Source organism: Ovis canadensis, chromosome 1 (genome assembly GCF_042477335.2).
Source record: "Ovis canadensis isolate MfBH-ARS-UI-01 breed Bighorn chromosome 1, ARS-UI_OviCan_v2, whole genome shotgun sequence".
Lineage (NCBI taxonomy): Eukaryota > Metazoa > Chordata > Mammalia > Artiodactyla > Bovidae > Ovis > Ovis canadensis.
Window position 1 is genome coordinate 56,064,373 of NC_091245.1, and position 27,438 is coordinate 56,091,810.

The following is a 27,438-nucleotide window of genomic DNA, read 5'->3' on the forward strand; positions in this document are numbered from 1 at the left end:
CTGCTAAGTTAGGGTTTATAGTATCATGGATTGTGGAAGACTTAGTTTGCAGTTAAATAACACTCCTTCTGTATTAATTTAGATTGTTATCTCTCTTTTAAATACACCTTTTACTCAGAATAAACTTATCTGTAAAAAGTATTATTGAACAGAAAGAGTTTATTTTATCTTTTGATTCCAGTAGTGCCCAAGTCAATTTCCAGTGCAAAAAAACAAGTTTGAGTCTGGGAGTGTTTTTTGGTGAATACCTCTAAATAAGGGATGGAAAGAAAAATTTAATCAGTTATTTGACTTTCCAGAGTGGAGATCTAAAGATATCTCTTGAGTCCAGGAATTGATTACAAATGATCTATCTGACATTTAATAAATTCTAGGTGCTATGCTATGTAGTGCCCCACATAGTCCGTGGCTTCAGGAATTTCCATTTATTTGAAAAACACGGGCTCCTGGTCAACAAGTCAGATGTACAATGAACTGCACTAAACTGAGATGAAGTAAAACTATGTCTCTCCCTCTAGTATCACAAATTATATGTAAACCCAATTCTGGAAGTTTACACCTTCCATATTATGACTACATCCACTTCAAGATGCACTGCCCATCGTTCCCTGCACAAAGATTCCACAATAGTGATGGGGATATTTGTGATGAGTTACAAGTAGTGTTCATTTGTTGAATTTTTGTCATGTGTCAAGCATTTTACATGTTTCAGTTCAGTTCAGTTCAGTTCAGTCGCTCAGTCGTGTCCAACTCTTTGCAACCCCATGAATTGCAGCATGCCAGGCCTCCCTGTCCATCACCAACTCCAGGAGTTCACTCAGACTCACATCCATTGAGTCGGTGATGCCATCCAGCCATCTCATCCTCTGTTGTCCCCTTCTCCTCCTGCCCCTAATCCCTCCCAGCATCAGAGTCCTTTCCAATGAGTCAACCCTTCTCATGAGGTGGCCAAAGTACTGGAGTTTCAGCTTTAGCATCATTCCTTCCAAAGAAATCCCAGGACTGATCTCCTTTAGGATGGACTGGTTGGATCTCCTTGCAGTCCAAGGAACTCTCAAGAGTCTTCTCCAACACCACAGTTCAAAAGCATCAATTCTTCGGCACTCAGCCTTCTTCACAGTCCAACTCTCACATCCATACATGACTACTGGAAAAACCATAGCCTTGACTAGAGGGACCTTTGTTGGCAAAGTAATGTCTCTGCTTTTGAATATGCTATCTAGGCTGGTCATAACTTTCCTTCCAAGGAGTAAGCGTCTTTTAATTTCATGGCTGCAATCACCATCTTCAGTGATTTTGGAGCCCCCGAAATAAAGTCTGACCCTGTTTCCACTGTTTCCCCATCTATTTCCCATGAAGTGATGGGACCAGATGTCATGATCTTCATTTTCTCAATGTTGAGCTTTAAGCCAACTTTTTCACTCTCCACTTTCACTTTCATCAAGAGGCTTTTTAGTTCCTCTTCACTTTCTGCCATAAGGGTAGCGTCATCTGCATATCTGAGGTTATTGATACATGTTTGGAATCATTTAATTTTTCCAATAGTTCTGTGAGGTAGTTACCATTGTTATTCTCATTTTATAATTAGGAAAAAAGAAAAAAAAAGCAAGACTTAAAAATGTTAGACAGCTTGCCCAAGGTCACAGTACTAGAGGTGGGCCACTATGAGGATTGGTACCTCAGTTGGCTGGTCCCAGAGCCTGAAGTTTAAATCACCATATTTTGCCTCCTTCTTGCTTGCTATGTGTTAGTTGTCTTCTTGACCTTCTCTCCTTGTTCCTGTGATGCTTCTTCCTTCCATCATCAAAACTGTTCTCCTTATTGGATTCTTAATCATCTTTTAAGGTTGATCTCAAAAGTCACCTTTTCTTATTACACACATAGTAGCTCCAAAAACCTAAGATCATGGCATCTGGTTCCATCATCTCATGGCAAGTAAATGGGGAAAAAGTGGAAACGGTGACAGATTTTATTTTCTTGGGTTCCGAAGTCACTGCAGACAGTGACTGCAGCCATGAAATTAAAAGACATTTGTTCCTTGGAAGAAAAGCTGTGACAAACCTAGGTAGACTATTCAAAAACAGAGACATCGCTTTGCCGACAGTGTAGTAAAAGCTATCATTATTCTGGTAGTCATGTATGACTATGAGAGTTGGGCCGTAAACAGAGCTGAATGCTGAAGAATTGATTTTTTTGAATTGTGGTGTTGGAGAAGACTCTTGAGAGTCCCTTGGACTGCAAGGAAATAAAACCAGTCAATTCTAAAGGAAATTAACCTTGAATATTCATTGGAAGGACTGATACCAAAGCTGAAGCTCCAATACTTTAGTCACCTGATGCTTAGAGCCAACTCATTGGAAAACACCTTGAGGTCAAGAAAGATTGAGGGCAGGAGGATAAGGGGGTGACAGAGGATGAGATGTTTGGATGGCATCACTGACTCAATGAACATGGGTTTAAGCAAACTCCAGGAGATATCAAAGAACAGGGAAGCCTGGCATGTTGCAGTTCATGGGGTTGAAAAGAGTGGAACACGGCTTCGTGACTGAACAGCATTAACGACACATAGTTGTTTATTGTTCTGAACTACTCTATAACCAGTTTGTTTAACTCCTTTTGGCTGTTTATTAAATCCCACCTTACACTACTGGAAACTTTGCGCTCATCTGCATTATGAGGTTACACACTCCTTGACTTTGTCTTGATTTACTCATTTATTCACTCACCTCTCTGTCATTGTGCTAATCTCTGCACAACATAGAAAAAGACAGAGTTCTTAACTCTGAGAAACCTTTTAGAGTAGGAAATAATTGCAACAAACAATTATAATCCAAGAGGGTCAGTGCAATGACATAGAAGCAAACACTGCAAAACTAAAAGTGACCTGAATCTAAGTTGGTGATTGGGGAGGTGGGAGATAGGAAAATACTTTAGGAATTGTTGATGCTGAGCTGAGGTTTTAGTGTTTAAACTTCATTAACTGGTGAAGAAATGAATTGTATAGACCACAGACTTACCAAACCATGTTCCTACGCATAGTAGATACTTAACGAACACTGGTAGACTTTAATCAGATTAAAATTGCTGCATACTTTTTCCTGTGTTCATGCAGACATAGTGAGAACAACTTTGAAGCCATTGATTAAAAAAGACTTTATAGAAATGAGAAGTTTCAGCTTTCTGTGAAGTTCCCTGTCAAGTAATCTCACAATTGCATATCACAGTTAATAGTTTGGCAAATATTATGGGCTTTATAGTCTTTATTTTTTAAAAGCTCTCTATTTTTTTTAGAGATTGCTAGATAAATATATGGCAGCACTCCATGCAGTGTGCACAGAACAGAACATTCAAGGATAAATCCTACCAAGCTGAGGGGATAAAAGAATTTAAAAAAAAATCAACTTGCATTTCAGGTGGTTCATCTGGGCAAACAGAGAAGAGAAATGGCCTTTGTTTAGCCCATTCCATAATTCAAGTTACTGGAGAACAGTGGTCCCTAGGCAGAAAATTCTCTTATTTATTTTTAAGAACAATTTTTTATTCTAGTGGTCTATTTCTACCACCTAATGAAAACTAAAGATCAATTCTTCCCTAGTGAATGCAGAGTTGGCTAAATGTAGCTTCATCACAGGTCTCACATATGTCACCTGTGGAATTATACAGAAAAAATAGAAGCCGGAGTTGGCCCTTGTGTTTTAATATATATACATTATATATTATATATATATACATTATATATTATATATATATGTATTGAATATGAGAGTTATGCTCCCTATGATCGTTGTACTAGGAAAATCATGATAGATATTTCCAGTTTAAAAGTACTTACACACATTTCTATAATATTGTAGAAAACTGAGTGTATATAATAGTGAATATATGCATAAAATGTTTACTTGGGATTTATTTAAATAGCTTCTCCTTAACATAATATTAAAGAAAAAGAACAGTATTTTCCATGGCATATGCCCACATTTGTGCTTTAATCATAACAGCCTCATTTTCCAAAGGTTTATTTACATAAGTGCTTTCTCTGTAAATGTTACATTCGAATAAAAATACACACATTCATATAACCTTTTAAATCAACGACTGCTGGCAAAATGAATGGAGGAGACCAAAGAAATATGCCAAAAGTGGTTTGGAAATGTAGTTAGTCTTAGTACTGTTTGTAAAATTCATTTTAACTTTGATGCCTGATTGCATTGCAACACTTTTTTTAAGATTCCATCTGGTGCTATAAGTACAGTGGGTAATCTGTACTCAAAAGAGAGTTTGGAAGTGTTAATTACATTGCCTCATGGGGATCTCGGACTAGGCTTTTTAGGCAGAGGTATTTTTGACTGATTAATATCAGGTGAACTTGACCTTACATGTTCATCTTGTGCCCCAGAGGCCTGCTTTCCCAGAGTAGGTCCTCGCTTCAGCAACTTGTTGTGGATGTTAATGAGGTCAAAATACCCGCTCCTAATCTGGAGAAGGAAATGGCAATCCACTCCAGTATTCTTGCCTGGAGAATCCCAGGGACAGAGGAGCCTGGTGAGCTGCCATCTATGGGGTCGCACAGAGTTGGACACGACTGAAGCGACTTAGCAGCAGCAGCAGCAATCTGGTAAAAGGTATTGTCCTCAAAAGTTGACTCCTTTTCACTTTCTAGATACATTATCTAAAAGAGTTGATGAAATTGACCAACTGTTCTGATCTTGGGTGGATAAAGTCTACAAATACTGCTAGAACAAGAGTCTTAAAGACTGGGGGAAATTTTTAATGAGTTATTCAAAGAGTTGTTAAATTCTCATGCTTACTTTTATCATTCAGATGTCATAGTTTCTAAATTCATTAGGTAAATCTTTTCATTGATCTAACATAGGCTCAAATGTAACTGAGACCATAAAAGAAAATAATTTATTTTTGCTCTTTAAATTCTGGATTATTTTTTATAGATTTTTACCTTAGAAATATAAACATTTTTAAAACTAAAAGGGATACCAGCAAAACTTATTTTAGTCACTTTTAATGCTAACTTTCTGAGGGCAATTTAAGAAAATTCTATCTATATTATATCTTTCTGCTCATTCCTCCTCCCACCTCTGAGCAAAATTCTTTCTCCAGATTACACTGCCATCTGTTTTCATTCATTTGGTATTTGCTTGCAATTGTTTTACAGCATATATTTTTGAATAATAATTAATAGAAGTAAATCAAATCTCTCAGAGAAATAATTCTCATATGTGGAATAGCAAAACCAGATGAAAATATGACTGGAAATATCAAGCTAATTTTCAAAGTTAGGGAAGGGGGATTTTGCCTTGTGGCCTTGATCAAGGTCAGTAGGACTCCTGTGGGTAAGTAGTTTTGGCAATGTGCTCTAAAAATGTTATCCTCTGAACATATCTAAGGAAACTGAAACTGGGTAAAAAAAAAAAGTCAAGAAAACACAAGGGCATAAAAAAAGAAAATCTCAGAAAACTGTTTTCTGTAAAAGCTCAAATAACATGTTGTATGAAATCATTCAGTATTTTTGGCAGTATATTGGAGGTAAAGTTTTATACTCCAGAGCAACCATGACTAATTCTTCTACCTGCTGTTCCCTTGGTTTCTATATTTTTTCATTTGTGTTCTCTTTCCTTGGCTCTGCTGAATGCAGCCTTTCCCTCTTGGGGAAGAGTGATGAGGGGTCCAATTTTTCATTATTCAATATGGTCTAAAAATCTCATCTGCATGCTGATCCCGCTTTGAAATCAATGGAGTCTCAGCCCCCTGAAGAGGTATTTAACTAAATGAGAAGCAGCTCATGGGAAAATGATAGGGAAAACATTTTATCACACTAATGTACATTTTGAATCCAAATGTAAAAATGTGATGGACAACAGAGGCATAGTTGTCTGAAAAGGCCTAATGTCAAGAAACATACTACATCAAAAATTAGTTCACGTAACAAATGTCTCAATTAGACAGAGAGGGGAATAAAAAAAAGGCAAACGTTAATGTGATTAAATTAATGCAATTAACGTTTAGTTAGTATAATTAAGCATGATTCAATACTAACTCCTAAGTCAATAAGTATTATATCAGGGTCTATCATGTTTAATTACCTATGACTAGAAACCATATTTTGAGAACTACAAATAGTATATTATATTATGGAATATGTTATATTATAGAAGTTTATGCATATGATCTATATGTTATTTTTAAAGGACTATCATTTCTGGGAACCATAAGGAAAACTGGTATCCCCAGAAAGCACCATTTCTTCTGTAGATCTGTTCAGTGGAAAACCTCATTCCCTGGAGTGTCTCACTTTTTTCGAGATTGTGAGTACTGTCATTTTCCCAAGATTTTAAGACTTATGCATGAAATTAAAGGATGCTTACTCCTTGGAAGGCAAGTTATGACCAACCTAGACAGCATATTCAAAAGCAGAGAAATTACTTTGCCAAAAAAGGTCCATCAAGTCAAGGCTATGGTTTTTCTAGTCATGTATGGAAGTGAGAGTTGGACTATAAAGAAAGCTGAGCGCCAAAGAATTGATGCTTTTGAACTGTGGTGTTGGAAAAGACTCTTGAGAGTCCCTTGGACTGCAAGGAGATCCAACCAGTCCATCCTAAAGGAGATCAGTCCTGGTTGTTCATTGGAAGGACTGATGTTGAAGCTGAAACTCCAATACTTTGGCCACCTGATGTGAAGAGGTGACTCATTTGAAAAGACCCTGATACTGGGAAAGATTGAAGGCAGGAGGAGAAGGGGATGACAGAGGATGAGATGGCTGGATGGCATCACCAACTCAATGGACATGAGTTTGGGTAAACTCTGGGAGTTGGTGATAGACAGGGAGGCCTGGTGTGCTGAGGTCCATGGGGTTACAAAGAGTTGGACATAACTGAGATGCTGAGCTGAACGGAACTGACAAAGACCTTTCAACATGAAACTGGAACCATTTGCTATCTTGCCTGTATTCTTCTTTCCCTCATTTAATTTTCATTTCTGCTTTTATAAAGCTAATGTGCTGTGCTGAGTCACTCAGTCGTGTACGACTCTTTGCAACCCCATGGACTGCAACCCCCCAGTCTCCTCTGTCCATAGGAATTATCAATATTGGAGTGGGGTGCCATGCCCTCCTCCAGGGATCTTCCTAACCCAGGGTTCAAACCCAGGTCTCCAGCATTGCAGGCGGATTTTTTACCATCTGAGCCACCAAGGAAGCTCAAGATAGAGTGGGTGGCCCATCCCTTCTCCAGGGGATCTTCCTGACCCAGGAATCAAACCGGGATCTTTTGTATTGCAGGCAGATTCTTTACGAGCTGAGCTACCAGGGATATAAAGTTACATGCTGCAGCTGCTGCTGCTGCTGCTAAGTCGCTTCAGTCATGTCCGACTGTGCGACCCCATAGACTGCAGCCCATCAGGCTCCACCATCCCTGAGATTCTCCAGGCAAGAACACTGAAGTGGGTTGCCATTTCCTTCTCCAGTGCATGAAAGTGAAAAGTGAAAGTGAAGTTGCTCAGTCGTGTCCAACTCTTAGCGACCCCATGGACTGCAGCCTACCAGGCTAAGTGTATATAAATAAAAATGTATATTTTAATTCACATTTTCAGGCATTTATTGAGAACAGTGACTTCTATTTCATGGTCATTTTCACCCATTCACCTTCTATTATCTTGTGTGATTTCACCCCACACATCAGCCCCAAATATCTCAAATCTCAGTTCAGTTCAGTTCAGTTCACTTCAGTCACTCAGCCATGTCCCACTCTTTGTGACCCCATGGACTGCAGTATGTCAGGCTTCCCTGTCCACCACCAACTTCCGGAGCTTAATCAAACTCATGTCCATTGAGTCGGTGATGCGATCCAACCATCTCATCCTCTGTAATCCCCTTCTTCTGCCTTCAATCTTTCCCAGCATCAGGATCTTTTTAAATGATTCGTTTCTTTGCATCAGATGGCCAGAGTATTGGAGTTTCAGCTTCAGCATCAGTCCTTCCAATGAATATTCAGAACTGATTTCCTTTAGGATAGACTGGTTGGATCTCCTTGCAGTCCAAAGGACTCTCAAGAGTCTTCTCCAACACCACAGTTCAAAAGCACTCAGTTTTCTTTGGCACTCAGTTTTCTTTATAGTCCAACCCTCACATCCATACGTGATTACTGGAAAAACCAAAGCTTTGACTAGATGGACCCTTGTTGGCAAAGTAATATCTCTGCTTTTTAATATGCTGTCTAGATGGGTCATAACTTTTCTTCCAAGGAGCAAATGTCTTTTAATTTCATGGCTGCAGTCACCAAGTGCAGTGATTTTGGAGCCCCCCAAAATAAAGTCTGTCACTGTTTCCATTGTTTCCCCATCTATTTGCCATGAAGTGATGGGATCCAGATGCCATGATCTCAAATTTCATGACTCCTTATTTTCTCTATGTTAGCATCCTCCTCTTACATTTCTCCTTGGTAACTTATAATCATTCATTGCCATGTCCTGAGTTTTGCCCTCACCTGAAATGGAGCCCCCACACAGTAGGATAAGAAAGTGTTGGGAAGAAAGCATTTTCCTTTACACTTTAAAAGTTCTTTTGTCTGGTCTAATAATCAAATACATCTGAGACAGTTTAACAGGAAAAATCAAATTTAATTTTGCATGCACAGGAACTCCTGCATACATGAGAGGTTCAAAGACAGAAGGGTAAAATGAGGTTTATAGACCATCCTGAGCTAAGCAATGGGAAAGAGGCCTTGGGGCTTCCATAAGGAGAATAATGCTGTTCACAGGACAATGAGACGCTTGGTAATTAGATGTTTGCTCTGCCATACTGATGGATGACTCAGATAAAATTTATCTCTGACAATAATTCTCATACTGAAAAAGACCCCAATTTAAATTGTCTAGGTAGCTAAGGGAGGAGCAGACATTTCTCTTAAGCCTACAGGATGTTGAATGCCTTTAGCTCAAAACATTTTGGGGAGCCTTATTCTGAAATAAGCTTCAAAAGCTTAGGCTCCATTGTCTTTCTTTCTGATTACAGCATTATTTCTTTTCAGACATCATGCCAGTACTCCCTATACTCTTGTTTTTTGATCTTGCCGAAACATTCAGTCTTTTGACGTCCAATCCTTTCTTCTAGTGTCTGGGCTTACTTGAGGCATTTCTTCCTTTCCTAAACTTTTGGTTCACTTCAAGGGTCCTTTGGCTAACAGCCTCAATTCCTGTGCCTCCCTGACCTCTGTCATCCCTTATAATCCTCTTACAAATGAAAAACATTAAAAATTGCCTTCTACTTCACTACACATGTGTATAACCAGAGGCAATCATACAATTCAACAGATGTTCTCTGATTTATTTCAACAACTATCCTGATTCTTCCATTTGTACATCATGCAGCTCACTTTGTTTTTTGGCAACTTGAGAAACAACCTTGACTTCTATTTCAAAGAGAAGCATGTAAACCACCAAGCATGAACTTTCTTACTAACAACTCATCCTATTATAAATATGTATATATCTACTTCTACAGTCTTTTTTCCTCAATCTTTTAGACTGAGACTAATCCTCATTTTGTTCTCAAAACCTATCCTTTCTGAGATTTTTCATAATGTTGATTTTTCTCTTTTCCTGTTTTCTTTCTTGTTTCTTCAACCACTTTGTATTTGCCCTTTACTATCAGCATTAAAAACAAGCAAAATATAAAAAAGTATTTCCAGATTACACACTCCCTTATATGGAACCAGTTTATAACAGCCCTGTGTGTATCCCTGGTTATAATTAACCTGGGAAATTCAGATTCATGCATTATTGAGATCTGGTCACTGTCACACTGCTAATGGTAGAGCACCAATCTGTTCCTTCTCCTTTCCACCACGCATTATTAAATAACTCTTCTTATGCAGTCTTCTAAGTGGAAGGTATGCCCTTTATGCATTATATCCATCACAGCACTTAGTCAAATACCTCACAAATTGTGGTGAAATATGGCTTCAGTTATGATAAAGTCATCACAACAATTCTGTGCTTTAAATGCTGCACTTTCAAGGTACAATCATGTAAACTATGCTCATAATGTCCAGTTTACAGAAGTGCAACAGATGCTCCTTTCTAATGGCAGTCCAATGGAGGTTGGCATGATCTTTTGAAAGTCTTAAAAGAATAATAGTTTATATCACTGAGCTATGAAACTCTACTGCCAACTCCTAATGACCTTCTTGACTGTTAAGATTCCCCTCAGGTTCTCCAAATGCTTGAAATTATATAAAAAAAGAAAAATCTGAAACACTAAGATTATATTATAAACTACACCTGGAGAAAATGCTTCCAGGGTCATAAAAACACTAGGTTATGCAGATCAATTTTATTTGGAAAAAATATAAAGGGAACTTCTGCCATGAATCAAAGTATCTAAAAAGAGATGGAAAGAAATGCTGAACATTAAAAAAATTTCTATTCCACTTGAAATAAATATTTATCAAGTACAACAAAGAAATATTTCTGTCCAAATAACTCTGTATATACAGTTTTTAAATTATTTGTAGATATTGCTTTTCAGTTATAACAATGGAATTGCATTGCTCTCACTTTAAGTATGAATAGCTCAAAAGTCATTTTCTTGCTTTACATTTATTTTCCTTGGGCTTCCCTGGTGGCTCAGTGGTAAAGAACCCACCTGCCAATGCAGGAGACACGAGTTTGATCCTTGGGTTGGGAAGATATCCTGGAAAAGGAAATGGCAACCCACTCCAGTATTCATGTCTGGAAAATTCTATGGACAGAGGACCCTGGCAGGGGTCCATAGGGTCATAAAGAGTTGGATTCAACGAGGCAACTAAACATTTTTTCTACTCCTTTTTGGATGTTACTGCTTTTATGCGTGCTGAGTCACATATGATTAAATGCATTATCAGGAGCATACTTTGTTAAGTGTGCATCTGTATTTATTTCAGAGAGTCAGTCAGTTCAGTCAGTTCAGTCACTCAATCCTGTCCGACTCTTTGTGATCCCATGAATCGCAACATGCCAGGCCTCTAAGTCCATCACCACCCCGGAGTTCATGCAAACACGTCCATCGGGTCAGTGATGCCATCCAGCCATCTCATCCTCTGTCATCCACTTCTCCTCCTGCCCCTAATCCCTCCCAGCATCAGAGTCTTTTCCAATGAGTCAACTCTTCGCATGAGGTGGCCAAAGTATTGGAGTTTCAGCTTTAGCATCATTCCTTCCAAAGAAATACCAGGGTTGATCTCCTTCGGAATGGACTGGTTGGATCTCCTTGCAGTCCAAGGGACTCTCAAGAGTCTTCTCCAACACCACAGTTCAAAAGCATCAATTCTTTGGTGCTCAGCTTTCTTCACAGTCCAACTCTCACATCCATACATGACTACTGGAAAAACCATAGCCTTGACGAGGCAGACCTTAGTCGGCAAAGTAATGTCTCTGCTTTTGACTGTGCTATCTAGGTTGGTCATAACTTTTCTTCCAAGGAGTAAGCGTCTTTTAATTTCATGGCTGCAGTCACCATCTGCAGTGATTTTGGAAACCCCCAAATAAAGTCTGTCACTGTTACTGTTTCCCCATCTATTTCCCATGAAGTGATGGGACCGGATGCCGTGATCTTCGTTTTCTGAATGTTGAGCTCTAAGCCAACTTTTTCACTCTCCACTTTCACTTTCATCAAGAGGCTCTTTAGTTCTTCTTCACTTTCTGCCATAAGGGTGGTGTCATCAGCATATCTGAGGTTATTGGTATTTTCCGGCAATCTTGATTCCAGCTTGTGCTTCTTCCAGCCCAGCATGTCTCATGGTGTACTCTGCATATAAGCTAAATAAGCAGGGTGACAATATACAGCCTTGATGTACTCCTTTTCCTATTTGGAACCAGTCTGTTGTTCCATGTCCAGTTCTAACTGTTGCTTCCTGACCTGCATATAGGTTTCTCGAGAGGCAGGTCAGGTGGTCTGCTATTCCTTTCTCTTTCAGAATTTTCCACAGTTTATTGTGATCCACACAGTCAAAGGCTTTGGCATAGTCAATAAAGCAGAAATAGATGTTTTTCTGGAACTCTCTTGCTTTTTCAGTGATCCAGCGGATGTTGGCAATTTGATCTCTGGATCATCTGCCTTTTCTAAAATCAGCTTGAATATCTGAAAGTTCATGGTTCACATACTGTTGAAGCCTGGCTTGGAGAATTTTGAGCATTGCTTTACTAGCCTGTGAGATGTGTGCAATTGTGCAGTGGTTTGAGCATTCTTTGGCATTGGCTGTCTCTGGCATTGGAGTGAAAACTGACCTTTTCCAGTCCTGTGGCCACTGCTGAGTTTTCCAAATTTGCTGGCATATTGAGTGCAGCACTTTCACAGCATCATCTTTCAGGATTTGAAATAGTTCCACTGGAATTCCATCACCTACACTTGCTTTGTTCATAGTGATGCTTTCTAAGGCCCACTTGACTTCACATTCCAGCATGTCTGGCTCTAGGTGAGTGATCATAACATCATGATTATCTTGGTCATGAAGATCTTTTTTGTACAGTTCTTCTGTAGATTACAACAAAAAGATTTAACCCACATTTTAAATCCAGGACTGTCTGAGGTTCAAGAAATACATCAAAACCAAGATATTAGTAGAGTTCTGGTGAGAAAGTGATACCTGTCTGTCTTCCTAACTTACTAAGTATTGAAAGGCATTTCCTGTCATAAGAAAATATAAACAGGAAAGGTAATGCACATCAGTAAAAGGATAGTTGGATTTTAAAACCACTCTGTGCCGTTTGAATCAATTTGCTAATTTCCTACTATGACATACAGCATAATATGAGAAGTGCTGGAAATCCCAACCAAAAACTGATATCATTAAACAGTACACTGTTCATCTTTGTCCTATTAATGTGTCTAATTAGAGGCTCCTTGTTCATTTCATGGCAATTATAATGTTTTTTTCCAAGTGTATAAGCCAGATCATTTACATTCCTTTACATTCTGAAGTAACAGCTCATGAGATGTGTTAAATGGACATCACTAGAGATAAAAAGGAGATCAAGAAATGAAGCAAATGAGACTCCTTTGCTAGCAGTTTGGGAAAACTGGTGAAACTTTTGGAAAAAACTAGGCCAGATGGCAAGTCTTTTATCAGAGACTAAACTAAAACAAGGTAGTTTGATATATCCAGTGATATCTGCTAAAATATTAAAAGTGAAATACAATAAAATCATGTCTAACCTCAGAAATGTTTGTTCGAGGATTGGGTAATCTTCTTTGAACTCATTTTTTTCTGCTCTGATAGAATTGGGGAATGAGATTTGGCTTTACATGCACTCATTGCACTTATAATTAGATTAATAGCTAGTTCCATACGAACTGACAGGAGAATTTGCCAGTATCATATTCCAAAATTGAACTACTCTTCTCTAGAGAGATTATGTAGCAGATACAGACTTCTACATCTTAGTGTGAGTGGCTCTTCTGTTGAAGTTTCATGGAAAGGCCTTCCTGGTTGTCTGGTATGCTCTTAGTAGTAGTAGTATTTTATCTTTTGGCCTCTCTGTGGAGCATGTGGGATCTTCGTCTCCTGATCAGGGATTGAACCAACATCCCAGTATTGGAAGCATGGAATCTTAAGCACTGGACCATCAGGGAAGTTTCTGGTATGCTTTTAGACTCTTCTCTCCATTTATCAACTCTATGAAATTTTTATTTAAATTTATTCATTTATAAACATGTAGAAGTTCAATTTGGAGAAAATTCCATGCATGCAAACCCTTTTCTCCTCTCCCAACTATCATTCACTGGGTTGCATTTAAAGAGGAGTATTCAATGTATCGTTGTTGACATAGACTGTCTTCTTGACTTCTTGACCAGACTTCTCTAATCTCTCTCTAGGCATCCACCTTCAATTTTTGTCCTTGATATCTGATCACCCTCCATTTCTGGTCAAATTCCTTATCCCCCATCTACAGTATGCGATCACCCTTGTCTGACCCTGACAAGAATCCTGTCAAGTAGATTTAGCCAGAATCCCCCCTTATCCTTGAGTTTCCTCCTAGTAATTTTCCATCCATTGACTTCCTGAGCCATAAATTTCCATTTCTTCCATGCTGTGTTTGGAATTGAGCCCAGTTCCATACTGAGGTTTCTTTTTCTCTATCGCAATACTTCTTAAATGAAATCTGGTTTTGCTTCTTAACTATTTTCCAGCTTTGATTTTCTTTGATGTTGTGAATATGTATGATATCAAGAAAAAGGTTTAATTTGACATAAAAAGCAAAAAATAGATACACACTTAAAAACGGATCAAATTTAGCTGATATTGATGTGTCAAACTTTTAAAGTTACATTTATTTCTGATTCAGACACCTTAATCTCTCTTAGAAGGCCCTATAAACACTTTCTACTCTCTCACCTTCACCACTGGGGTCTAATATCAACATTATTCCAGTATCTATTGGTAGTGGAGGAAAACGACCTGATGAATACATTCATGTGTGTGTATGTGTGTGTGTCCATGTGCGCACGTGCATGTGCCCATTCTCAGTTGTGTCTGACTCTGTGACCCCATGGACTAACACCCGCCAGGCTCCTCTGTCCATCGAATTCTCTAGGCAAGACTACTTGAGCGGGTTGCCATTTCTTCCTGCAGTGGATCTTCTGAGCCCAAGGATCGAACCCACATCTCTTGTGCCTCCTGCATTGGTGGGCAGATTCTTTACCACTCTGCCACCTGGGAAGTCCAAATACATTCATAGTGATGTGTAAAGCATTTGATGTGCTATTCTTTTCAGAATTATAGTTAAATAATAGATATTTAAAGTCCCAAGAACAAAACTAATTAAAAGGAGAAAAATTAAATAATGATATTGCTTTAGGCATTAGTGGAAGAATTCTCTGGACTTGAAGAATCAAGTAGCAGTATTTAATTCTCACCAAGCAGTCAATATCCCATTACCTGTGCCTAAAACCTGCACTGATACAGGTGCCCTATTTTTAAAATCTTAATTATTATATATAATTATTCATATTTTAAATGGCATTCAGTTCCCTTCAGTTCAGTCACAGTCGTGTCTGACTCGTTGTGACCCCATGAATCACAGCACCCCAGGCCTCCCTGTCCATCACTAACTCCTGGAGTTCGCCCAAACTCATGTGCATCGAGTCATTGATGCCATCCAGCCATCTCATCCTCTGTCGTCCCCTTCTCTTCCTACCCCCAATCCCTCCCAGCATCAGGGTTTTTTTTTCCAATGAGTCAGCTCTTTGCATGAGGTGCCAAAGTACTGGAGTGTCAGCTTTAGCATCAGTTCTTCCAATGAACACCCAGGACTGGTCTCCTCTAGGATGGAATGGTTGGATCTCCTTGCAGTCCAAGGAACTCTCAAAAGTCTTCTCCAACACCACAGTTCAAAAGCACCAATTCTTCAGTGCTCAGCTTTCTTCACAGTCCAACTCTCACATCCATACATGACCACTGGAAAAACCATAGCCTTGACTAGACGGACCTTTTTGGTGAAGTAATGACATTAGCAAGAGGTTAAAGATAATTAATTTATTATTGCATCATTATTTTTTCCTTCTGAGTTTTTACAAACCAGTTTCAAAAATAGTGAACTTATTTTAATATATGTTCTTCTTCTTCTTTAGTTACAGTCCAAATGCAAACTTATTTCTCCCAGTCTATAGTGTTAGGGTTAGTTTCCTCATTACAATGGGTGAAGTACATAATTTATATGACTCAAAAATCATTGAGAAGTATATTTGTCTTATATTTGCGTGGCTTCTAAGAAGAGACTTATGTCAACCTCCTTGAACAGTGTCCAATGCAACTCTCTTGTCTTTAAAGAGAGTACTGATTTATCAGACTGAATAGAAATGATAAAGACAATATATATTTACCACAGTTAAGGCATTGTTTTCAGTTGCCTATCACGTTATACATTTTTGCCACTGCTGTTGTTAAAGAATAATTGTCAAAGAAAAGGAAAATCATGATTCTTATATAGATGTAAGAATGAGTACATAGTAGAGATTTTATTTAACTCATTCATGAGGAAACTAAGATGTTACAAATCTGTTCAAAGAAACACAAATTTATATAGAATCATGAAATGTTGACTGGACAACTGGAAGCAAAACTGGTTTTTCCATAGCAAGAGACACTTGTCTCTTTACATAATTTTTTGCATGTTGATAGACAAGAATTATTCTTGTACAATGGTTCCCACAGTCAGAATCAGACAACCTAGAAGCACATCTCACAGAAAATGTATTGTTTTCTTTTGAAGCACAAAGTTTCTCTTATCCTGTCTAGACATTGTGAGTTTGATTAATCTGTCTTTCTGAACAGCAGTCATGTCTCTGATGATTTAGTAATATGAGGACAATGGACTTTAGCTGAAACTCCAAAGGAAAATTCTAGATTTGAATTTACTATCTTGACAGGTCAAACACTGACTAGTCTGCAAAGCTGCTCTAGTCACCCCTGTAATTGTTGGCATGTGGGGGTAGTCTAGACTTGGTGTCTCCAAAATAACCTAATCAGTTAAATAGCAAAGGAAGATCCATATTAGGAAATTTGAAATAAACAATAATAACAACAACAAAAAATAACTAGGTGGTTTCAATGGAAAATTTTGCATTGCTTAGACTATCATACTTTCTGGGTTAGTAATTCTAGCATTTTTCTCTTTTGCCTTTAAGCTAGTTTAGAATTCTGCAAGTTGTAGATAACTGTTAGCAAAGAGAAAGAATTCTTGTCAATAAACATGCAAATGAATTATGTTGTGGGGCAATTTAATTGATTCCTCTCACTCCATGCTACTCAAGTACCCCTCTGGAAATGCCACTTTCGAGTCATTTGCACATCTATTTCAACAATTCTTTATTCCATACAAATTTGTAATCCTTTGGTTCTCCTTTGGACTAGTTGTAATACATTACCAGTTATCCCAGTTAAATAAATTCTTTGATGGATAGGTCTTTTATGATTTGTCGTTCAATATCACAAAAGCACATCGAGACTATTCTTGTATATGAAATTCTTGCAGTCTCACACTGGCTGCTTTATATTGCAAAAGCACAAACGGAAGGAAATGGTAAATTTGATTACTCGTAATAGAGCTCTGTCCTCATCATCATCTCTCCTGTACCTTTAAGGTGACTATGACTTAGTTTTCAGGATGTGTATGTTCTCAGTCAGTCAGTCATGTCTGATTCTTTGAGACCTCATGGACCGTAGCCTGCTAGGCTCGTCTGTCCGTGAGATTCCCAAGGCAAGAATACAGGAGTGGGTTGCCATTTCCTTCTCTAGTTTTCAGAATAAAAACTAAATATTTGGTTTATAGGGTTTATTTATTACATGAAATAAATTTCATGAAATTAAAAATACATAATTACCATATTTGATAAGTGTCTCATTCTCACTATATCTTGTATTTTTATAGGGAGAAATAAGATATTCAACTTAATTCAAATCAACATACCTCTACTGTAAGTAATGAAGAAGTGCTTTTAATAACAATTCTTGTTATCCAAGTTAGATATATTTTGTGTAGTTCTCTGAGATTTTTGTGGAAAACTATTTCATAATTGCAAGGTATTGTTTCAGATTTGTAGCTAAGTGATGGTCAATTACTAATATCTTTCCTATTTCTAGAAATCAATGTCTTCTTATTAAAAATAGGTTGGTTTTAATCTATAGCTTGAATATTTTTCAGCTGTTTAGGCCAGTCCCTCAGTCTTCATTAGCATCAAGGAGTTATGCGTGATGAAGAGAAAATATTTGCCAATGAAAAACATGTTGACACAATGAGATGATGCATTCTGGTTATTACATTTAGGAAGATAAGACTACATATGCAGGCATCTAATTGAAGTAATATTTTTCATGCTCAATTGCAATTGTTTGAAAATCTTTTAAGGAAGTACTTATAACTACCTTGATTAAATATAAACAATAAATAAATACTCTTTAAAGACCTACATTGCTAAGCAATTTCTTATGAATTTCTTCAGGAAGACTCCTCCTTTGCATATCTAATGCTGTGACAATTTGAAATTGAGGACCATGTACTAGTCAGTTAGAACTGCTATGAAAACATACCACAGACTGGATGGTTTAAACAACAGAGATTTATTTTCTCACCATTCTGGAGACTGGAAAGTCCAAAATCAAGACGTCGGCAAATTCGGTTTCAGGTGAGGACTCTTCTCCTGGCTTACAGATAGCTCTCTTCTTATTAAAGGCCATTCCTTGGTGCACAAGGAGAGTAGGAAAATGAAGACACACAGAGAAAGAGAAAGAACACTGATGTCTCTTCTTATAATGACACTAATCGTATGGGAGCAAGGTCTCACCCATATGTCTTCATCTAACTTTATTTCTGTAGAGACCCCATCTCCAATCACAGTCATATTGGGTGTTAGGGATTCAACACATGCATTTTAGAAGGATACAAACATTCAGTCCATAACGGACCATATAGTTCAACTTTGTTGAAAAAATTTGACAGTGTGTATATGCATTTTGTTACAAGTTAGAGAAAGCTGAGCACCGAAGAATTGATGCTTTTGAACTGTGGGTGTTGGAGAAGACTCTTGAGAGTCCCTTGGACTGCAAGGAGATCCAACCAGTCCATCCTAAAGGAAAGCAGTACTGAATATCAACTGGAAGGACTGATGCTGAAGCTGAAACTCCAATGCTTTGGCCACCTGATGTGGAGAAGTGACTCATTAGAAAAGACCCTGATGCTGGGAAAGATTGAAGGCATAAGGAAACGGGGACAACAGAGGATGAGATGGTTGGATAGCCTCACCGACTCGATGGACATGAATTTGAGTAAGCTCCAGAAGTTAGTTGGTGATGCACAGGGAAGCCTGGCATGCTGCAGTCCATGGGGTTGCAAAGAGTTGGACATGACTGAATGAGTGAACTGAACAAATTAAAAAATGATTTATTGGAGTTGAATAATATTTGCTTATACTAGTACACTTGTACTTTATATATAAATTGTCTCTAGCTTCATGAAACTGTCTTCAGTGCAAATGTAAGACATTTACATCCTATAACTGAAATATTTCCACAGTGCAGTGTGATTGGTGAATTCTGACTGACTGTTTCTTGAGTTTGGGCTAGAATCTCACATTTGAGCAAAAATATAATAGTCATTTACATTCTCTTTTGAAAAAGTATTTTTTTCATATTTCTTCACTTTTTGTCACAAAACTCTTTAAAGAATTCTTTTAGTAATAATCATAATCAATCTCTAATAACAAAGCTGAATATATTATAACAAGGAATAAGTTAGTAGGAACTTAGTGTCAAGAGATATCTGTTGATCATTGTGATCTCGTCTTTAAAATATTTAATATTCTGGCCCAGTAGAGATGCAAGGTTATTTTAGGTTATATTATAGGCTATATTTCTGCCAAAGTGAGATTGTATCAACCAATATATTTTATACACATATTAAACTTCTCTTCAAGTTTAACACACAATTCAATTGAATCACCACATTGCTGGTAGTATCCTCTCTACTCCAATGTTTCCTGAAATACTTTCTTTTGGCCACAAAAAGAAATGCAGCGACTTATCTCAAGCCCATCTTCTTCCTTCCTACACTTCACTTTTCACAAAGATTTACATTAAAGCATAAAAGAGAAAAAGAAGTAAGCCCTTCTTCAAACCCTGAATGACTAAAATGTATTTGGCTATTACTAGAAAACTGTTTTTTTCCTTCAGTACATCCTGAAAAATATTCTTTATACCTTTAGTGCACAGTGCTGGTTGCATTTCTTTAAGAACACTTTGCCAAATATCTTCAAGTTTCTAGAATGTGTATTGGATATTACTGTTGTTTTTATGGTCTGTTTTCTATTTCATTTCCTAGAAATGGGGATTAAATGCTATTGTAGAGTTCATGGAATTAAAGAGGAGGCTCACATCTACCTGTGATCTAAAAATGCTACATTTTTATTTTAAGAAAAATGTTAGTTACTCAGTTGTGTCTGACTCTGTGGTGCTATGGACTGTAGCCTGCAAGGCTCCTCTGTCCATGGAATTCTCCAGGCAAGAATACTGGAGTGGGTAGCCATTCTCTTCTTCAGGGGATTTTCCAAACCCAGGGATCAAATGCAGGTCTCCTGCATTATAAATGGATTCTTTACCATCTGAGCTGTCAGGGAAGCCCTACATTTTCCTTTGGGGTTTCAAAAATATTTTAAGGGTATCCCTTCCCTTTGTTTTCTCAGAAATTGACCTATAGTACTATTTTTAGTCACTTTCTTGACCTTAGAAAGTCCTTTGTGGTCTTCTAATAAGCTATGTGGACACTTGTTTTCTGGAAAACTCCTAACATTACTTTTTCTATTATGATGATGCACAAAAGAGAATGCATAAATTGACACACTTGGAAACCCTGTATTGGGGAGTTTCCGTGTGAGTGTTATTTATTGGGAGCTAATATCAATAACCTCAGATATGCAGATGACACCAGCCTTATGGCAGAAAATGAAGAGGAACTAAAAAACCTCTTGATGAAAGTGAAAGTGGAGAGTGAAAAAGTTGGCTTAAAGCTCAACATTCAGAAAACGAAGATCATGGTATCCGGTCCCATCACTTCATGGGAAATAGATGGGGAAACAGTGGAAACAGTGTCAGACTTTATTTTCTGGGGCTCCAAAAATCACTGCAGATGGTGACTGCAGCCATGAAATTAAAAGACTCTTACTCCTTGGAAGGAAAGTTATGACCAACCTAGATAGCATATTCAAAAGCAGAGACATTACTTTACCGACTGAGGTCCGCCTAGTCAAGGCTATGGTTTTTCCAGTGGTCATGTATGGATGTGAGAGTTGAGCTGTGAAGAAGGCTGAGCACCGAAGAATTGATGCTTTTGAACTGTGGTGTTGGAGAAGACTCTTGAGAGTCCCTTGGACTGCAAGGAGATCCAACCAATCCATTCTGAAGAAGATCAGCCTTGGGATTTCTTTGGAAGGAATGATGCTAAAGCTGAAACTCCAGTACTTTGGCCACCTCATGCAAAGAGTTGACTCATTGGAAAAGACTCTGATGCTGGGAGGGATTTGGGGCAGGAGGAGAAGGGGAAGACAGAGGATGAGATGGCTAGATGGCATCACTGACTCGATAGATGTGAGTCTGAGTGAACTCCAGGAGATGGTGATGGACAGGGAGGCCTGGTGTGTTGCGATTCATGGGGTCGCAAAGAGTCGGACACGATTGAGAGACCGAACTGAACTGAATCACTGAGAATCCTAAGAAGAATAGTTGGTATTGACCCAGCTAGTGCAGCTCATGTAATTATCATACTCAGCCATATAAAACACAGCTATATGCAGTCAAAGATCCATGAACAATTCCCAGTAACATCATTGAAATTCAGCAGAAAGGCTTTGGAGACATACAGACCTGAATTTAAATTCCAGTTTCACCACACATGAATTTAACCGTCTGGAAGTTATTAACCTGCATTAACTTCTGTTTCTTCATTGGCGACTGATAAAATTAGAGATTATACATATATCATCTAGTACAATTTCTGGAAAATCTTACAGAATTCATAAATTGTCAGTATTATTGAGTTTTTGTTACAGGCTAACATTTGATCTTCTGAGAACTATTATGACACTAATTTAGTCTTTAGCTATTATGACTTTGTAGAAAATATTAGTAATATTAAATATTTTGTTATTTTTCATAAGATCAATATGAAAATCTTAAAAGCTTCCATACATTTGTTCTCATAAAATATCATGCTACATAAATTGTGGTGAATAAATTGCAAGGCAAATGGAGGCAGAGGTACCAGTTAAGAGGCTACTAGTTCAAATACACCATGATGATAATTTATGAATAGGTTCAGGAAAATTTGATGGAGGTAATATGGTTATGCAGATGACACCACCCTTATGGCAGAAAGTGAAGAGGAACTAAAAAGCCTCTTGATGAAAGTGAAAGAGGAGAGTGAAAAAGTTGGCTTAAAGCTCAACATTCAGAAAATGAAGATCATGGCATCTGGCCCCATCACTTCATGGGAAATAGATGGGGAAACAGTGGAAATGGTGTCAGACTTTATTTTTGGGGGCTCCAAAATCACTGCAGATGGTGACTGCAGCCATGAAATTAAAAGATGCTTACTCCTTGGAAGGAAAGTTATGACCAACCTAGATAGCATATTCAAAAGCAGAGACATTACTTTGCCAGCAAGGGTCCGTCTAGTCAAGGCTATGGTTTTTCCAGTAGTCATGTATGGATGTGAGAGTTGGACTGTGAAGAAAGCTGAGCACCGAAGAATTGATGCTTTTGAATTGTGTTGTTGGAGAAGACTCTTGAGAGTCCCTTGGACTGCAAGGAGATCCAACCAATCCATTCTGAAGGAGATCAGCCCTGGGATTTCTTTGGAAGGAATGATGCTAAAGCTGAAACTCCAATACTTTGGCCACCTCATGTGAGGAGTTGACTCATTGGAAAAGATTCTGATGCTGGGAGGGATTGGGGGTAGGAAGAGAAGGGGAAGACAGAGGATGAGATGGCTGGATGGCATCACTGACTCAATGGACGTGAGTCTGAGTGAACTTCGGGAGTTGGTGATGGACAGGGAGGCCTGGCGTGATGCAATTCATGGGGTCGCAAAGAGTCGGACATGACTGAGTGACTGAAGTGAACTGAATAGGGTTATGGAGGATAGATTCAAAGAGAATGCCTACATTTATGGGTGAATCAATTGTTTGTACTATCATTTACCAAGAACAAAAGCTATAAACAGAGTAAAATCAGGTTCAAGAGTAAAGTAAATTCAGTGTGTTTTAAATTAATGCATAATTGGCATACAAGAACATGCACAAATCTTAAGTTTTCAGTTTTACATATTTTGATTTATTGTATTCACTGGTGTCTTCACAAAATGAAATAATACCTGGAATATTTTCTTTACCTCAGAAAATTCCCTTATATCCTTTTTAGTTGATTTCGAGTCCCCTTTCTTAAGCAATGAACTTTTGACTGTAGACTAGTTTTGTGAATCCACAGATTGTGTATCTGCGGACTCATATAGAATATGTTCATCTTTGTCTGGGACTTTGATTTTAGTCAAATAACTGAGAATTTTGAGACTGTTGTGTGTATTGGTAGTTTATTCTTTTACATTGTCGAATAAATGTTTTCCATTGTCTAAAATGATCTCAATCTGTCCATTCTCCTATTAGACAGACTTTTTGGTTATTTCTTGGCTTTGGCAGTTTTGAATAAAACTGCTATGAATATTGGAGAGGGAAATGGCAACCCACTCCAGCGTTCTTGCCTGGAGAATCCCAGGGATGGTGGAGCCTGGTGGGCTGCCGTCTATGGGGTCGCACAGAGTCGGACATGACTGAAGCAACGTAGCAGCAGCAGCTATGAATATTATAAGTCTTTAATGTAGATATATATATATATATATTTTCATTGCTTTTGTGTAAATACCAAAGAATGGAATTGATGGGTTGTAGAGTAGACCTATGCTTAATTTTAAAAGGGAATTGGAAAAACATTCGCCAAAGTGGTTTCTATTTTATACTCTCAAAATCAATGTATGATAGCTGCAAGTGTTCTGTACTCTGTCCTATATTTAGTGTAGTGTGGTGTTTATTTGCCACTCTAGTAGCTGTGAAAAGATATCTTTTTGTGGTTTTCATTTTAATTTGTATTTTGCTGATCACAAATGATTTTGAGTGCCTTTCCATGATTTCATGTGCCTTTTCATTTTCGTTTGAATATCTTATTTTGGAAATTGCCTGTTGTAATAATTTATTGAAGTGAAATTATTGCTCAGTCATATCTGACTCTTTGTGACAACATGGACTGTAGCTCACCAGGCTCTTCTGACAATGGAATTCTTCAGGCAAGAATACTGGAGTGGGTAGCCATTCCCTTCTCCAGGGGATCTTCCTGGGCCAGGGATCAAACCTGGATCTCTAGCACTGCAGGCAGATTCTTTACTATCTGAGCCACCAGAGAAGCCCTGAAATTTATTAATTTAAAATAAAGATAATTTTTCACAATTTTATTGTTTATTGTAAGAGTTTTTATATAACCTGAATATAAGTGTTTTTGTCATATGTATGTCTTTTGACTCATTCTCTCTGCACTTGACTTATCTCATTTTTAAGGGAAATCTTTCCAGAAATAACAAATTTCCACTTAAGCAATTTCACTTGTGCTAAAATTTGTGTGTGTGTGTGTATTTTTTTTTTGTTGTTGTTGTTGTTGTTTGTTTGTTTTTGGTCCTTATCAAGAAATCTTTGCTCACTCTAAAGTTGCTGCTGCTAAGTCGCTTCAGTCGTGTCTGACTCTGTGCGACCCCATGGATGGCCTCCTACCAGGCTCCCCCATACCTGGGATTCTCCAGGCAAGAACATTGGAGTGGGTTGCCATTTCCTTCTCCAATGCATGAAAGTGAAAAGTGAAAGTGAAGTCACTCAGTCGTGTCCGACTCTTAGCGACTTCATGGACTACAGCCCACCAGGCTCCTCTGTCCATGGGATTCTCCAGGCAAGAGTACTGGAGTTGGGTGCCATTGCCTTCTCTGATAATAACTCTAATGTTATTAGGATATTATAATATGGATCCTTCTATTAATAGAAATTTTATGGTTCTGAGCTTTTAATTTTGGTCTATAACATCTCAAATTAATATTTGTGTGTGGTTTGAAATTGGGTCTACTTTCATATTTCCTAACATATTTAGGTGATTAATCAACATTTGTCCCAATAAAACCTTTCTTTCTCAATTTATTTATCAAACGGCTACACATATGAGTCTTTTTGGACTCTTCTATTCAAGAATTTCTCTATCTTACACCCAAATCACACTGTTAAGTTATTTTAAGTTCTGAAAACAATTCTTGTAATTTTTATAGTTCTATTTTTTAAAGATTATTTTATAGGTTCTTTGTATTTCCAGAAGAATTTTGGAATTTTCTCACCAATTTCTACTAGAAATTCTGTTTTATTTTGTTAGGGATTGTGTTGAACCCATAGGGCAAATTAGAGAAGATATTGAACCTTCCAATACATAAAATGGTAAATCTATTCTTTTAGATCTTCATTAACTTCTTTGGACAACATTTTCTATTTTTCAGTATACAGGTTGTACATATATTTAATTGGATTTAATCAAGTATCTGGAGAAGGAAATGGCAGCCCACTCCAGTATTCTTCTCTGGAGAGTCCTGCGGACAGAGGAGCCTGCTGGGCTGCTGTCCATAGGGTAGCACAGAGTCAGACACGACTGAGGCGACTTAGCATGCATGCATGCATTGAAGAAGGAAATGGCAACCCACTCCAGTATTCTTGCCTGGAGAATCCCAGGGATGGAGGAGCCTGGTTGGCTGCCGTCTATGGGGTGCCATGGAGGCGGACACGACTGAAGTGACTTAGCAGCAACAGCAGCGATCAAGTATCAGTACCTTCAATGCCAGTTTTAATGGTATTGCCTATTGCTAGTAGTGAGGAGAAGGCAATGGCACCCCACTCCACTCTTGCCTGGAAAATCCCATGGACAGAGGAGCCTGGTTGGCTGCAGTCCATTGGGTCACGAAGAGTCAGACACGACTGAGTGACTTCACTTTCACTTTTCACTTTCATGCATTGGAGAAGGAAATGGCAACCCACTCCAGTGTTCTTGCCTAGAGAATCCCAGGTATGGGGGAGCCTGGTGGGCTGCCATCTATGGGGTCGCACAGAGTTGGACACGACTGAAGTGACTTAACAGCAACAGCAGCAATCAAGTATCAGTACTTTTAAATGCCAGTTTTAATGGTATTGCCTATTGCTAGTAGTGAAGTGAAAGTGTTAGTTTAGTTGTGTCCAACTCTTTGTGACCCCATGGACTGTAGCCCACCCAGACTCTTCTGTCCATGGAATTCTCCAGGCAGGAATACTGGAGTGAGTAGCCATTCCCTTCTCCAGGAGATCTTCCAGAGATCAAACCTGGGTCTCCTGCATTGCAGACAGATTTTTTATCCTCTGAGCCACTAGAGATGCCATTATTGTGAGTAGAGAGCAATAGAAATCATTTTCATATAGTTATTTTGAATCTGCGATCCTGATCAATTCATTTATTAATCTCAGCCATTCTTTTGTTGACTACATAGAGTTTTATATATAATCATAATACTTTCACACAAGGACAATTTTACTTATTTCTAGATTTTAGGCTTTTATTTATTTTTAAACATTTTTATTTTACTGCACTGGCTTGGATATCCAATATAGTGCTGAATAGAAGTAGTAAGAGGAATATCTTGACCTTTTCTCTTCTCTCAAATATGTTCAGTATTTCATCAATTGTGATGTCAACATTAGACTTTTCTTAAGTTTCCCTTCTTGCATTAGGGGAATTTTCTTTCTATTTTTAGTTTGATGTGTTGTTTTTTAATATCATGAATGGATGTTGATTTTTTCTTTTTATCCCTTATAAAAGTTATATGCTTTTCCCTTTTATTCTGTTAATTTTTTCTGTAATATTTTTCTTTTTATACATGGATTGATTGAATTCATTAATATTTTATTATGAAATTTGGAATCTGTGTTTGTGAGAGATGTTGATCTGATTTTTTTTCTTGTAATATTTCACCACAAAGTTATTCTGGTTTTATAAACTACATTGGGAATACAGTCCTCTCTCTACCACTAATTTCTGAAAGTCTGTGTATAATAGGTCTTATTTCTTCCCTAAATACTTGATAGACAAATATAATGAAGAAGACATAGCTCTTGTCCCAAAGGAACTTACAATTGAGTATTGAGAAAGACTAGCTACCATGACATTATGGCCTAGTCTAGCAAGTGATATGATAAAAGTGGACACCAGAGACAAAAGGAGAGGATTTGGTTTTATTTAGAACAAGCTTCTAAGAGGTGTTATATAGACTCAGTTCTGAGGAATGAGTAAGAGTTAGCTAAGCTACTTCCAGATTCCTGTCCCTCAGAGGCTGCAAAATACAATCAGTGTTCATTATTCACAGATTCTCTATTTGCAAATTTTCCTACTCACTAAAATATATCCATAACCACAAAGTCAATACTCATGGCAATTTTATAGACATGTGCAGAGCAGTGAAAAATGTGAGTGGCCCAATGTGCCTTGTCCCAGTTCAGATCAAACAAGGGCATCTCTGCCTTTTCCTACTAGGTGTCATACTGTAAACATATGTCTTTTCATGGTCTATTTGGGGCTTTGGGTTGGCATTTTTCACATTTTGGTGCTTTTTGATGGTGATTTTGTTGTTTACAATGGCCCCAAGCAAAGTGCTAAAACGTGTCTGGTATTCCTAAGCACAAGAAGGCTGTGATGTGCTTTTTGGAGAAAATAAATGTGTTAGACAAACTTCTTTCAGGCATGAATTAATGTGCTTATCAGCCTCTTTATTTTTCAGTCACTAGGTCGTGGTCTACTCTTTGTGACCTCA